We start from the raw sequence: 13,373 nt of genomic DNA on the forward strand, positions 1-13,373 counted from the left end.
CGTTCCTGAGCAATCACTGCCAGTTCAGACTCCATGAGTGTATATGCGAAATTAATATTATTTTTAAAGGCCAGCATAACTTGTCCTCCTTGAATTGCATGTGCCATTTTACTCCCCATTCGCTCAGTATGCAGAGCTCCTTTTGCAGCTCTTCACAATCTCTTTTTGCGTTATACGTAGAGCTGCCTCTGAAGACGGTTTGGAGACTTCAGCTGGTGCAGAATTCAGCGGCCAGGTTGCTCACTGGAACAAGACAGTCTGAGCATATTACACCTATCCTGGTCTGACTGCACTGGCTACCAATGAGTTTCCGGGCCCAATTCAAAGTGCTGGTTTTGACCTATAAACCTTAATCGGCTCAGGATCACAATACCTCAAGGCCCGCCTCTTTCCATATGAACCAACCCAGACCCTGAGATCACCTTCTGAGGCCCTCCTTCGTGTGCCTCCTCCTTGAGAGGTCCAAATGGTGGCAACACGAGAACAGGGCCTTCTCTGCAGTGGCTCCCCATCTGTGGCATGTTCTCCCCAGGGAAGTTCGTCTGGCACATTCATCACACACCTTTAGGCACCAGGCAAAAACGTTCCTTTTTAACCAGGCCTTTGGTTGATGTGTTTGACATCCTGTACCCTTTTAAAATATGGTTGTTTTCTGGAGGGGTGTTATTGGGTTGTTGTTTATATTCTAATTATATATGTTGTGATCTTTTCTGTGAACTGCCCTGAAACTCTGCGTATAGGGTGGTAAATAAACTCAGTAAACAACAACAACAACAACAATTTATTACCAAAACTCAGTAAATAACAACAACAAGAAGAATTTATTACCAGCAATCTTGGCCACTTTACTGTTTACTCAAGATCATTTATGAACAAGTTTAAAAGCACAGGCCCCAATACTGATCCTTAAAGGACTCCATTTTCCACACCTGTCTATTGATAGAATTATCTGTTTGTTTCTAGTCTCTGCTTTCTGCTGCCGAACCAGTTTATGATGCACAAAAGGCCCTCTCCTCTTATTCCATGACTGCTAACCTTACTCAGAGTCTGTGATGAGATACCTTGCTGAAAGTTTTTTGGAAGCCCAAGTACACTATGCCAACCAGATCATTTCACAATATATATACTTGTCAATCTATATTTTCAGGTAGGGCTGGGAATGTTCCCTGCCTGAAACCCAGGAGAGCTGCTGCCAGCCAGTGTAGACAATACTGAACCAGATGGGCCAATGGTCTCTCACCTTATGAAGCAGTTTCCTGTCCTTCTGAAAGTCATATTCCCACAGTGATTCAGCATGGTCCATTGTTCTAATCTTGCAATCCATGAAATAATGTTTATTTGATTTTACAAATATAGAATTATAACAATACAAAATACCTATCCATATTTAGAGGTTTCTCTGAATCACTTCCCACCTTCCCCTCTGTGGATCCTATTGTCAACCTTTTCAACTGCATATTATTTCATAATCCATATTTTATGTCTCTCCAATTTGGTCCATAATACTTGCTATATTACAAGTGTTATTGCAATCCTGCTAATGTTCTCATCTGTTTACGGTGGTCTCCCAGATAAATTGTAATTTTTTCCTATTCTTTATTGAAGTTTTGGTCTTCTGGGTTCCTGAGCTTTCCGGTCAATTTTGCCATTTTGGCATAATCCAACAGCTTAGTGTCTTCTTTCCATCTCTGGGCTAGTAACATCCGTGTGGCTGTTGTTGCCTACATAAAAAGTATTTCCTGCTCCTTTTGAATATTGGTGCCTACAATTCCTGGACGCGGGTGGTGCTGTGGGTAAAACCACAGTGCCCAGGACTTGCTGATCGTAAGGTCGGCAGTTCGAATCCCCGCGACGGGGTGAGCTCCCGTTGCTCAGTCCCTGCTCCTGGCAACCTAGCAGTTCGAAAGCACACCAAAGTGCAAGTAGATAAATGGGGACCGCTCTCCAGCAGGAAGGTAAACAGCGTTTCCGTGTGCTGTGCCGGTTCGCCAGAAGCGGCTTAGTCACGCTGGCCACATGACCCGGAAGCTGTCTGCGGACAAGCACCGGCTCCCGGCCTCTTGAGCGAGATGAGCGCGCAACCCTAGAGTCGGTCACGACTGGACCTGTTGGTCAGGGGTACCTTTACCTTTACCTTTACCTTTACCTTTACCTTTACCTACAATTCCTAGTAAAAAAGCTTCTGGTTTTGTTTTGTTTTATGTTATTTTAAACATCCCCCCCAATTCATTATATATTATTTTCCAGAACGCTTTTATCACCTTACACATCCACCACATATAGTAGAAGGTGCCTTCTTTTTCTTTACATTTCCAGCAGATATTTGTACTTGCTTTATACATTTTTGCTAACTTAATAGGAGTCAAATACCAATGGAACATCATTTTCATATAATTTTCTTTCAGCATACAACATGCTGAGAATTTCAAATCAGTTTTCCATAACCCTTCCCAATCTGAAAGTTGTATATTATGTATATCATATTAATCAGTTTGGGCTCAAGTGCTGGTCTGATATAGATTACAATTCCTCTCTTTTTTGTATCATTGGATGAGATAAATTCTAAACTTAATTTCTTATTTTTAGGAACTCTTTGGTGTTTTTTTGCTATATGGGTTTCTTGAAGACAAATTATATCTAAATTCTGTTTTTCAATCACATGCTGTACTCTGTTCCTCTTGGTTTTTTAGTTTAATCCGTTCACATTCAGCTCAAGATCTTTAAATTAGCCATTAGTGTCATCTAGTAGGATAGGTGAGCCCACTGCAGCTTTTTCAAATTCCTCCTTTAGTTTCTCCGTTACCAACTTTTGCTGCCCCAGTGGGCTATTCCCATACCTATCTGATTGACCTCTCTGTAAGTCTTTGCCTTCTTTCTCTAAGAATTTGTATGCTTGGGCGTCTGTCACAATTTTGAATCTTCTCGCCAAAAACGTGAAGAAGAGGCCTTCAGGGTACTCCCATTTGCTTTTATCAGTGTTATTATTAGAGCTGTATATCTCTGTCTCTGAATTCTAATTTTATATGGAATCTCCCTGAAGACCTTGTCCCTACCACCAAGCCATCATTAAACCATTTCTGTACAACAATATCTTTTACTCTTTTGGTAAGAAAGGTCTCCTGGGCAAGACTTCTCCCTTCCTTTTTTGTTCTTCACATGGAAACAACTCTATATTACTTAATTTACCCGTCTAATTATCATCATCAAACCTTTATTGGCATCACTTACAAACATTCAGAATAAATAAGCCAGTGCGATCTCATCGCCATTTCAACAGTACAGTCATTTGCCAAAGAGAAGAAGAGGCGAGCAATCTATTTCATCTCTGTGGGTCTCCAGCAAGGGCAAGATCCTGTAGCGTACTTCGGCGACAAAAAATCACACAGAGGAACTTACCTACTATCTAATCCAGAATGTGGCAGCTAGACTGGTGACTGGGAGCGGCCGCCGAGACCACATAACACCGGTCTTGAAAGATCTGCATTGGCTCCCAGTACGTTTCCGAGCACAATTCAAAGTGTTGGTGCTGACCTTTAAAGCCCTAAATGGCCTCGGTCCAGTATACCTGAAGGAGTGTCTCCACACCCATCGTTCTACCCAGACACTGAGGTCCAGCGCCGAGGGCCTTCTGGCAGTTCCCTCACTGTGAGAACCAGGCAGAGGGCCTTCTCAGGCACCTGCCCTGTGGAATGCCCTCCCACCAGATGTCAAAGAGAAGAACAACTACCAGACTTTTAGAAGACTTCTGAAGGCAGCCCTGTTTAGGGGAGCTTTTCATGTTTAACAGACCACTGTATTTTATATTTTGTTTAATATTTTGTTGGAAGCCGCCCAGAGTGGCTGGGGAAACCCAGCCAGATGGGCGTGGTATAAATAATACATTATTATTATTATCTTTCATCTTCCCCTAAGCTTTCTGCCAATATTTTTGATAAGTATTTTTCAAGGTTAATATTTTGCTCCTGCTCCTGCTCCTGCTCCTGCTCCGGTATGTTCCTAAATCTCACCGTCTTCTCTGATTTTTTTTAGTTGCATCATCAAAACAGCATCACTCAAACTGTTCACTGTATCCAAAACCCATCCCACTGCTCCCTTAGATTCCTCATGCTCCTGTTTCAACTTTGTCACCTCCTCGGATAGCTTTTCAAAAGAATTTGTTTTCGATTCTAGCTCTCTTATTTTGGTGTCCAAGTTGGTGATTTGCCAAGACAGGGTATCTTTACTGTCTGAGATTTTATCAAACTGATTCTTATATATTTCTTCATCTGATAACCCAGTTCTTTTCGCTGTTGAGCAAATTGTATAATCAAAAATTCAGTTATATCAGGCTAGGCTTCCCTCCCTCCCTCTGGGCCTTCCACTTTCTCCAAATCATCTTGTTTCGAACCCCTTCTTGCTTCTGTCTTCCCTATTTTTTTCCTTTGCGCCTGTATGAGTCATTCTCAAAACAAAGTTTTACAAAGTTTCACACTCAAGGTTACGGTACAATATGCAGCTGTTACTAGAGTTTTTATCTTTTCCCTCTCCCCCTCCCTCTTTCCCAAAGATATTCTAAATAATGTAACAAAAAGAAAAGACAATTTAATTGGTACGTGGGAAGAGAGTAGAAGATAGGAAAAAAAGTCTAAGATATAGATTGAAGATATTACAAGATTTGGTGGGTCTTTATGTTGCAATGTAATCCAATATGTCCCAGGTCTTTCCAAACTAGATTTAAATTCAAATATAGAGGCAAATATTGTATCCAAATTGTAATCCAAAACTTCCAATAAATCCAATTGTTGTATTCTGTAAATACGGAACTAAATTTCAACTCAGATGCTATGATGGGACTATGCTGAGAATCCTGGCTCCAATCACAGAAGGGCTTGGACATTTTGTTCTAAGGAGGAGTCAGTGTTTTGTTCTAATTGCCCATGGGCTGAACGTACTGAAACAGATTTGTCTTCTTGTTTGTCCAGTCCAAATGCAACTCGGACCGAGAACAAAGGCGGTCAATGGAAACAGCGTTCCACAAAGGTAAAAATGTTCCTCATAGTTTCAACTTGTCTGGTATTGGAAAATCTTACAAGCAGAGGGGACAGCAAAACTAACTTTACCAGGAGAGGCTCATAAATAATCAGGTTATGGCGATTGCAACACGCCCTGGTCATCGCAGGAATGTTCTGGGATACATTGATTTCCTAACAGCCATTGCAATTTGTTATTCTAGTGAAGGGAATTGAAATATACTCGGAGTCGAGAGTGGATTTCATGCTCTTTATTCAGCTCATAGTGGTGAGGAGGAATGGAAGTTCCCCCATAATGTCTGCTTTATATACATTATTTACACAATGGGCTCCACATCATTGGCTAATTCCGGGATTCTCCTGTAGGCCAATCAGGTTGTGGATTCACTTCCACCTGGAGCTGGATTGGGTGGCTCCTGCGGACCAATCAGACTGCTGCATTCTGGGTTCTATTGTTCTAGGACCAATCAGACTGCTGCATTTGGGATCCTATTCAACTCAGTACATAACAGCAATAATGGTTATTGAAACAACCCTGTAAGATGGGCCACTTTATTCAGTTTTTTAAATGAATGGAGCTTAAAGGTGAGGTTGCAGTCATGGGCCATCGGGGTGGCCACTTTAGTGCTGCTAACACAGTGGTGGTTGGAATTAACCCCCAGAGGCACACTCCATTGTCTTTCAAGACAGATGGATGCCAGCCACAATATCACTGCACGATTTAATTTGTATGCCCGTCCTTTTTAAATAATTGCTAAGGCTGTGTGCCGCCCCATCACAGGGCCCGATCCATGCCCCCATAACATGCCATTCTGCCACAGACCATCCAAAGGACCACCAGAATGGGACAGAAGGACCCACAAATGTAGGGTTGTTTTTTGGGGGAGCTACATTTGGAAGTGGGAGTTAATACACGCAGGGCCATCTAAAGTGGGAAGGTGCATTAAAGCCGTTAAGCTCAGAGAAAGTTTGTTTTATTGCACAAGAGTGTAAAAAAGGAGACTTTGTTCCACTTGTTCTCTTTTGTCTCCCCCATTTCTCTTCTAAGGGTGTTGAGAAACAATATAAGTTTCAGCTATGAGGCCTTTCTTCTGCACCCTCATTTTTTTGGTACTCCTGACTATTACAGGTATGCTGGTCCCGTTCCCACCCCACCCCCCAGTTTTTATCTTTACAGAAATGTGCTGTTAGTTCTCTTTGTGGGAGACAGTCCAACCCGTGGATTGTTTTTTTTTTATAAGATATTTATTAGCATTTTCCATTTTATACAAACAAAGAAAAAATTAAAAAGAAAAAATAATAAAAACACATAAAGTTCATAACTTATTTTTCAATAACATATTTCCCTGACCTCCTCATGCCTCCCCTTCTTGTATTCCAGTTCAAATTGTTTATCCAGCAAATCCTTATCTCGTAGCATTACAATTAAAAAACCCCTTATTTTCTATCTGTCTTCTTAAATTATTGTAGCTTAAACTCTTACTTATATACAAAGAAAAAAAGGACCATTTTTTCATATTCTTTTGTACCATTACAGCTAGAAACCACTTGATTTCAATCCAACATCACTCAACATTCATTAATATTGCAGTATTTTTGTAAGTAGTCCTTGAATTTCTTCCATTCTTCTTCTGCCGACTCTTCTCCCTGGTCACGGATTCTGCCAGTCATTTCTGCCAATCCCATAAAGTCAATCAACTTCGTCTGCCATTCTTCCAGAGTGGGTAGATCTTGCGTCTTCCAATACTTTGCGATGAGTATTCTTGCTGCTGTTGTAGCATACATAAAAAAAGTTCTATCCTTTTTTAACACCAATTGGCCGACCATGCCCAAGAGAAAGGCCTCTGGTTTCTTCACAAAGGTATATTTAAATACCTTTTTCAATTCATTATAAATCATTTCCCAGAAAGCCTTAATCCTAGGGCACGTCCACCAAAGGTGAAAGAATATACCTTCATTTTCTTTACATTTCCAACATTTATTATCGGGCAAATGATAAATTTTTGCAAGCTTGACTGGGGTCATGTACCACCTGTATATCATTTTCATAATATTTTCTCTTAAGGCATTGCATGCCGTAAATTTCATACCTGTGGTCCACAACTGTTCCCAGTCAGCAAACATAATGTTATGTCCAACATCTTGTGCCCATTTAATCATAGCAGATTTAACTGACTCATCCTCAACCCGTGGATTGTTAAGTCACTCTCGGAATTTCCCGGTAGGGCTAGGAAAGGCCTCTGTCTGAAACACTGGGTTCGTTAATAGAGATGGAGGAGAAATTCAGTTTGGTCCATATTGCAATGTGGAGCTCCCTAATTCTCACTTTCCGAATCAATGCTTGAACCAAAACACATCTCTCTTTTGAAATTTGAAGATTTCCAAGCAAATAATATGCATAGAAATGAATATATTAGCAAAAATATCTTAAGATATTGTAATGCTAATGCAAAACTGCATAACAGCAAGGGAAATAACTTGCAAAATATGTATATTACATACTACTAGTAATACTAATACATTTAGGGACGCGGGTGGCGCTGTGGTCTAAACCACTGAGCCTCTTGGGCTGGCTGATCGGAAGGTTGGCGCTTCGAATCCCCACCACGGAGTGAGCTCCTGTTGCTCTGTCCCAACTCCTGCCAACCTAGGAGTTCAAAAGCATATCAGCACAAGTAGAGAAATAGGTACCACTGCAGCGTGAAGGTAAATGGCATTTCCGTGTGCTCTTGCTTCTGTCATGGTGTTTCGTTGTGCCACAAGCGGTTTAGCCATGCTAGTCACATGGCCCGGAAAGCTGTCTGCAGACAAATGCCAGTTCCCTTGGCCTGAAAGCGAGATGAGTGTCGAAACCCCATAGTTGCCTTTGACTGGACTTAACCGTCCAGGGGTCCTTTACCTTTTTCACCTTACTAATACATTTATTTATACCCCTCCTTTCTCCCAGACAGGGACTCAAGGCTGCTCATAGATAAAATAAGAACAGTTAAAAGCATAAGGGGAAGACCAAATCATTACAAAAACAATTAGACATTAATATAATTAATACTGGGCTGAGAAAGGTCCCCCAACCCTGACAGAAGACTTTAAAGCTGGGCTGAAAACCCTCTGACATTCTCTTTCTTCTTTGCTTGCACAGGATTGTGTACTGACATTCGGAAGGCGAAGGACTGCAAAAAGGCCCACGGTAAATGCAGGCATGCCATGTGTTTGCATGACCCCTGGCAGCGGATTGGGAAATGCGACTTCAAACGTTTTTGCTGTGTCAAGTAAGCTCGAACGCCCAAGAGACAATAGGAACATATTGGCAGTCAATGCATTTAAAAATGCGGGATTGGGGTGGGGGAGGGGTGTGTGCTTATTTGTGATCTGAACTGACCCTTCCCTGCAAAATTTAGAGGTTTTGCATTTTGTGCAAGCTGCATTCCTGCGCAACTGCAGGAAGGGAGAGTGCAATTGTATTTGAATCCCGCTTGCGGGTTTCCCACAGGCATCTGGTTGGCTGCTGTAAGAGTCTAGATGGGTCACTGGCCTGATTCAGCAGGATCTTCTTATGATCTTAGTCCCCCACCCCCCAAAATCTGGCGATTTGTGTGTGACTGAGGATGATCTTGGCTGCCACCTATGAAACATTTATGATGGAGGAGGAGGAGGAGGAGGAGGAGGAGGAGGAGGAGAAGAAGAAGAAGAAGAAGAAGAAGAAGAAGAAGAGGAGGAGGAGGAGGAGGAGGAGGAGGAGGAGGAGGAGGAGTTTGGATTTGATATCCCACTTTATCACTACCCAAAGGAGTCTCAAAGCGGCTAACATTCTCCTTTCCCTTCCTCCCCCACAACAAACACTCTGTGAGGTGAGTGGGGCTGAGAGACTTCAAAGAAGTGTGACTAGCCCAAGGTCACCCAGCAGCTGCATGTGGAGGAGCGGAGACGCGAACCCAGTTCACCAGATTACGACTCTACCGCTCTTAACCAATACACCACACTGGCTCACACTGGAAGACCACCTCTTCATTTCTGATCTGAGCAATATTTCGCAGTAGGGGCGGCCGAATCATTTTTGGTCCCCTTAATATTTTTGGGGTAGGGGATGCCCCCCAATGTCCCCTGAGTGTGGAGGTGAAGCTCAAAGCCCAGTGTGGTGTGGCCCCATGGCCGGCTCCTTCTCTCCTTCTCCTCCTGCCATGGAGAGGCAGGAGGGTAGAAGCAGCCTCCTAATGGTGGCAGCACCAGGAAGATGTGGAGGAGGAGCCATGGGTCATTGAAGCTGCACTGCTGCTGGATATGTCTCTGCCCCTTGCTCCTCGCAACATCCTGACATCATGCCCTGGACATCAGGATGTCATTTGATGTCATGTGTGTGACGTTGTTCCTTCCAATCGCCCTCGCAAGCTGGTGCCTCTGGTTTGCAGATATTGGTGAGAGACAGGGAGGGAAGGAAATAGACTAGTCAGGAGAAATGACACTAAGGATTTTAAATTAAGTACTACCAGCTTCATTGAGTAGGTGGTTGAGATCTTCCTGGCATCAGTGGACATGTTGAGCAATTTCAGGTTCCCCCTGCCTGTTGGCTTTTCAGAAATGCTGAGCAGAAGTACACACTGTCTGGATGCCAAATAAGAGGTCCAATAATGGAGCAGCAGTTCTGACTGCTGGATCCATGTATTGATGGGAGTTACCACATCTGGAAGGCCACTATGATTTTATAGGGTTGAAGCCAATGTTACCCAATGCTCAGATTGGACCCCTTGAAAATAGAAGACGTTGCTCTTTTATTTTGGCTGTTCTGAACCTTCCAACATTCATTGGATGGACCTGAGTTCCAGTATTAGGAGGAAGTAGATGTTTCTCCATCTACTTTTATTCCAAACCAATAGTTGTATTTTCTCTAAACTAAAAAGCCCCTAATGTTGGAACCTTTCCTTATAGTAGAGGTGCACTATCATCTTGAAAATTTGGGTTGCCTTTTTCATGCTGCATGCATGAACACTTTTATAAGGGGGTAGGAATAAACGAATGATGAATATATGTTACGCTGTAGTAATCTCTCCATGCCGAAACTGTTTAATCCTGGAGGAATCGTGTACTTGCCGTAACCTGGACAAGTAATTTCAGTGGAAAGACAGTACTTATAAACATTTGATTATCTCCTGGAATCCATGCTCTTAATATCCTCTCAGTCACCTTCCATGTGGGGATGCCTCAGCACAGTAAACCTTGGGTTGATGGTAACAGAATTGTTTCCCCAAAACAGTGAACTCTCACAGTCTCTCTTGTCTTTGTAGGAAAACAACCAAGTAGCCTCCTGAATGATAACTTGCCGTGGATCATATCTCTTGCTTGAAATGTTTAAGATCGGCTTAAGCACTCTGGCCTCTGAGCAAATGTTGGCGGTGAGAGAAGATGGAGAAATCAATGCTCAAGGAATGCATTCTCTAAATATCCTCTAAAATAAAGCTGCTGTGCAATTTGTGTGTGTCTAAATGGTGTTCGTAGTTTAATGTCCCAAGTCTGGGTGAAGGAAGCTTGTCTTAGTCTCTATTGCGTCTTTATTGGAATCGTTTTATTTTTACTTGGGTTGTAAATTGCTTCTGGACTTAGGAAGCTACCTTAGACTCTCATTCTTCCTGGTCACAGGGGAGCTGTCATGCAGTGAAAATTGCAGTGGATTAAGAGCAGTTACTTTTTACCCAATATCTCCAATATATGTTGTCTGCAGAGCACTGAAGAGGTCTGGGTTTTGTTCCACATGATTTTTTTAAAAAACTTAACAGCTTAATTTAAGTTTTTAGAAAAATTCTACAAGGCACTGCTTTAGCATAATGAACTCAGGGCTCCTCAGAGCTCCTTGGATAGCAGTTTAGACAGCCTCATGTCATTTAGCCTATTAGAAGTCTACCTCAGAGGACACAAATAAACACATGTTGTGGGAATACACAAGTTAACTATTGTTCTAAATTTTACTGTGAACCTGACATGTACTAATATATTTTCACCAAAGACCGGCTGCAAAAGGGGAGAAAAAATTTATGTCTAATGTGATATATTGCTGTACAGTGGTACCTCAGGTTACATACGCTTCAGGTTACATACACTTCAGGTTACAGACTCTGCTAACCCAGAAATAGTACCTCGGGTTAAGAACTTTGCTTCAGGATGAGAACAGAAATCATGTTCTGGTGGTGCGGCGGCAGCAGGAGGCCCCATTAGCTAAAGTGGTGTTTCAGGTTAAGAACAGTTTCAGGTTAAGAATGGACCTCCAGAACGAATTACCGTATATTTTGCTCTATAAGACACACTTTTCCCCTCCTAAAAAGTAAGGGGAAATGTGTGTGCGTCTTATGGAGCGAATGCAGGCTGTGCGGCAGAAAAGCAAGAAGCTATCCCAGAAGCCAGATCCCTCTTGCTGTTCCGGCTTCTGGGATTCAGAATATATTTTTTCTTGTTTTCCTCCTCCAAAAACTAGGCGCATCTTATCGTCTGGTGCGTCTTATAGAGCAAAAAATACGGTAAGTACTTAACCCAAGGTACCACTGTAATTCTTTTAGTAAAATCGCTCACATCCAGTTGGGATGTACTTAAGGTAGGGCAAGCAGAAATTCTAACAAGGGTCAAACCAAGGATTGCAACTGGTCATATTTACATTTTGGCAATAAATACTCTTGAAAAGTGGTCTAAAGTATAAATAATGGAAGAATAGAAGTTTTCAGTTTTATTAATTGTTGTTTTTGTGTGTGTGTGCCGGCAGCTCTGATTTCACCCCCCCCCACAAAAAAAAGATTAAGAACTTCTCAGGTGATCACCCCCAAATAACTCAACAACATTTTACCTCTTGAAATATGGCAACCCTAATGATGATGATGGGAGACCCAATTTGTGAAACCCTGCCCTAGAGAATGCACTGCTTGCAGTTATGCTTCACCTTGTCCCAAATGGTTTCCTGGGAATTAACTTTCTTATGTGGATACTAGGGTACTAGGGATTTGTGTGAAAGTCATTGCCATGGGCACTTTTTGGTACATTGTATTTGTGTTTTTACTTGGATATAGGATAAATCTTGCTCTGGAGGGCTGGGGAGATCACTAAAAAATGTTTCCTTTTTTGGTGCCAGGAGCCTTTTCAGCAGATGAATATTGCTATGGTAATAGCGGTGGGTGAATCTGTCGCTTCTGGTTAGTCTCAGTTTCTCATTTTTCCAATCTTAAGTTTGGTTCTCCATATTTCCACATCATTCTGAAATTTTTTTATTTAATAATTATTCATGTTCCCCCCCCCACAATGTACACATTTTCCCAGGCAATTTGCACTGTCCTGCTCAAAGTGAACCCCACTAATATAATGCATTTTTTAGTTATTTTAACAACAACAACAACAATATTTATACACGGCCCATCTGGCTGGGTTTCCCCAGCCACTCTGGGTGGTTTCCAACAAAATATTAAAAATACATTAAAACATCAGTCATTAAAAACCTCCCTAACAGGGCTGCCTTCAGATTTCATCTAAAAGTCAGATAGTTGTTTATTTCCTTGACATCTGATGGGAGGGTGTTCCACAGGGTGGGTGCCACTACTGAGAAGCCCCTCTGCCTTGTTCTCTGTGTACATTTTTATGCACACTTTACCCAAACACATGCAATTTTTTTGCACACATAACTTAGTTGGAAAACAGCATTTAAAAATTCAGAGGAGTTAAAATTGCAAATGCTAGCTGTGTTTTGGTTGGCCCAAATAGTATTTCAGAATCTTCAGATTAGATAGGTTCACCATTAAATGCAAATGGAATCAAATTTCTCCCTCATCCCTTGATTAGAAGAAATGTTCCAGGGCATTCAAGCCAATAATTACTTTAGTAATGAGACTGAGTTTTAATTTTGTACACTGTGAACTCATTAGGTCTTTGAATGATAGCTAGTGCACTGTACTCTGTGTGATCAGGGATAAAATATACAGTAATCATTCTTCTTATCTTCTTCTATCATAAAAAGCTACCCCTGCCCGTACGGGCCAGTCGTGTCCAACTCTAGGGTTGTGTGCCCATCTCACTTAAGAGGCCGAGGGCCAGCACTGTCCGGAGACACTTCCGGGTCACGTGGCCAGCATGACGAAGCTGCTCTGGCGACCCGGCACCAGCACAGCGCACGGAAAAGCCGTTTACCTTCCCGCTATAAAGCGGTACCTATTTATCTACTTGCACTTAGGGGTGCTTTCGAACTGCTAGGTGGGCAGGAGCTGGGACCGAACGACGGGAGCTCACCCCGCCGTGAGGATTCGAACCGCCAACCATGCCATTGGCAAGCCCTAGGCGCTGAGGTTTTACACACAGCGCCACCCGCATCCCTTTTTCTTCCATCATACCTTTCATCTAAGA

General features: G+C 42.3%; 1 long non-coding RNA gene across 1 annotated transcript; it reads left to right on the top strand.

Moving 5' to 3' along the window:
- The first annotated feature begins 4,943 nt into the window (after positions 1–4,943).
- Positions 4,944–10,473, top strand: LOC310760370. The gene is made up of 4 exons (XR_014546932.1): positions 4,944–5,019; positions 6,058–6,138; positions 8,149–8,278; positions 10,289–10,473. It is a non-coding gene; the product is annotated as an uncharacterized lncRNA (long non-coding RNA).
- The last annotated feature ends 2,900 nt before the right edge of the window (positions 10,474–13,373 follow it).

This window comes from Podarcis filfolensis (assembly GCF_964270895.1).
Source record: "Podarcis filfolensis genome assembly, chromosome: 3".
Classification (NCBI taxonomy): Eukaryota; Metazoa; Chordata; class Lepidosauria; order Squamata; family Lacertidae; genus Podarcis; species Podarcis filfolensis.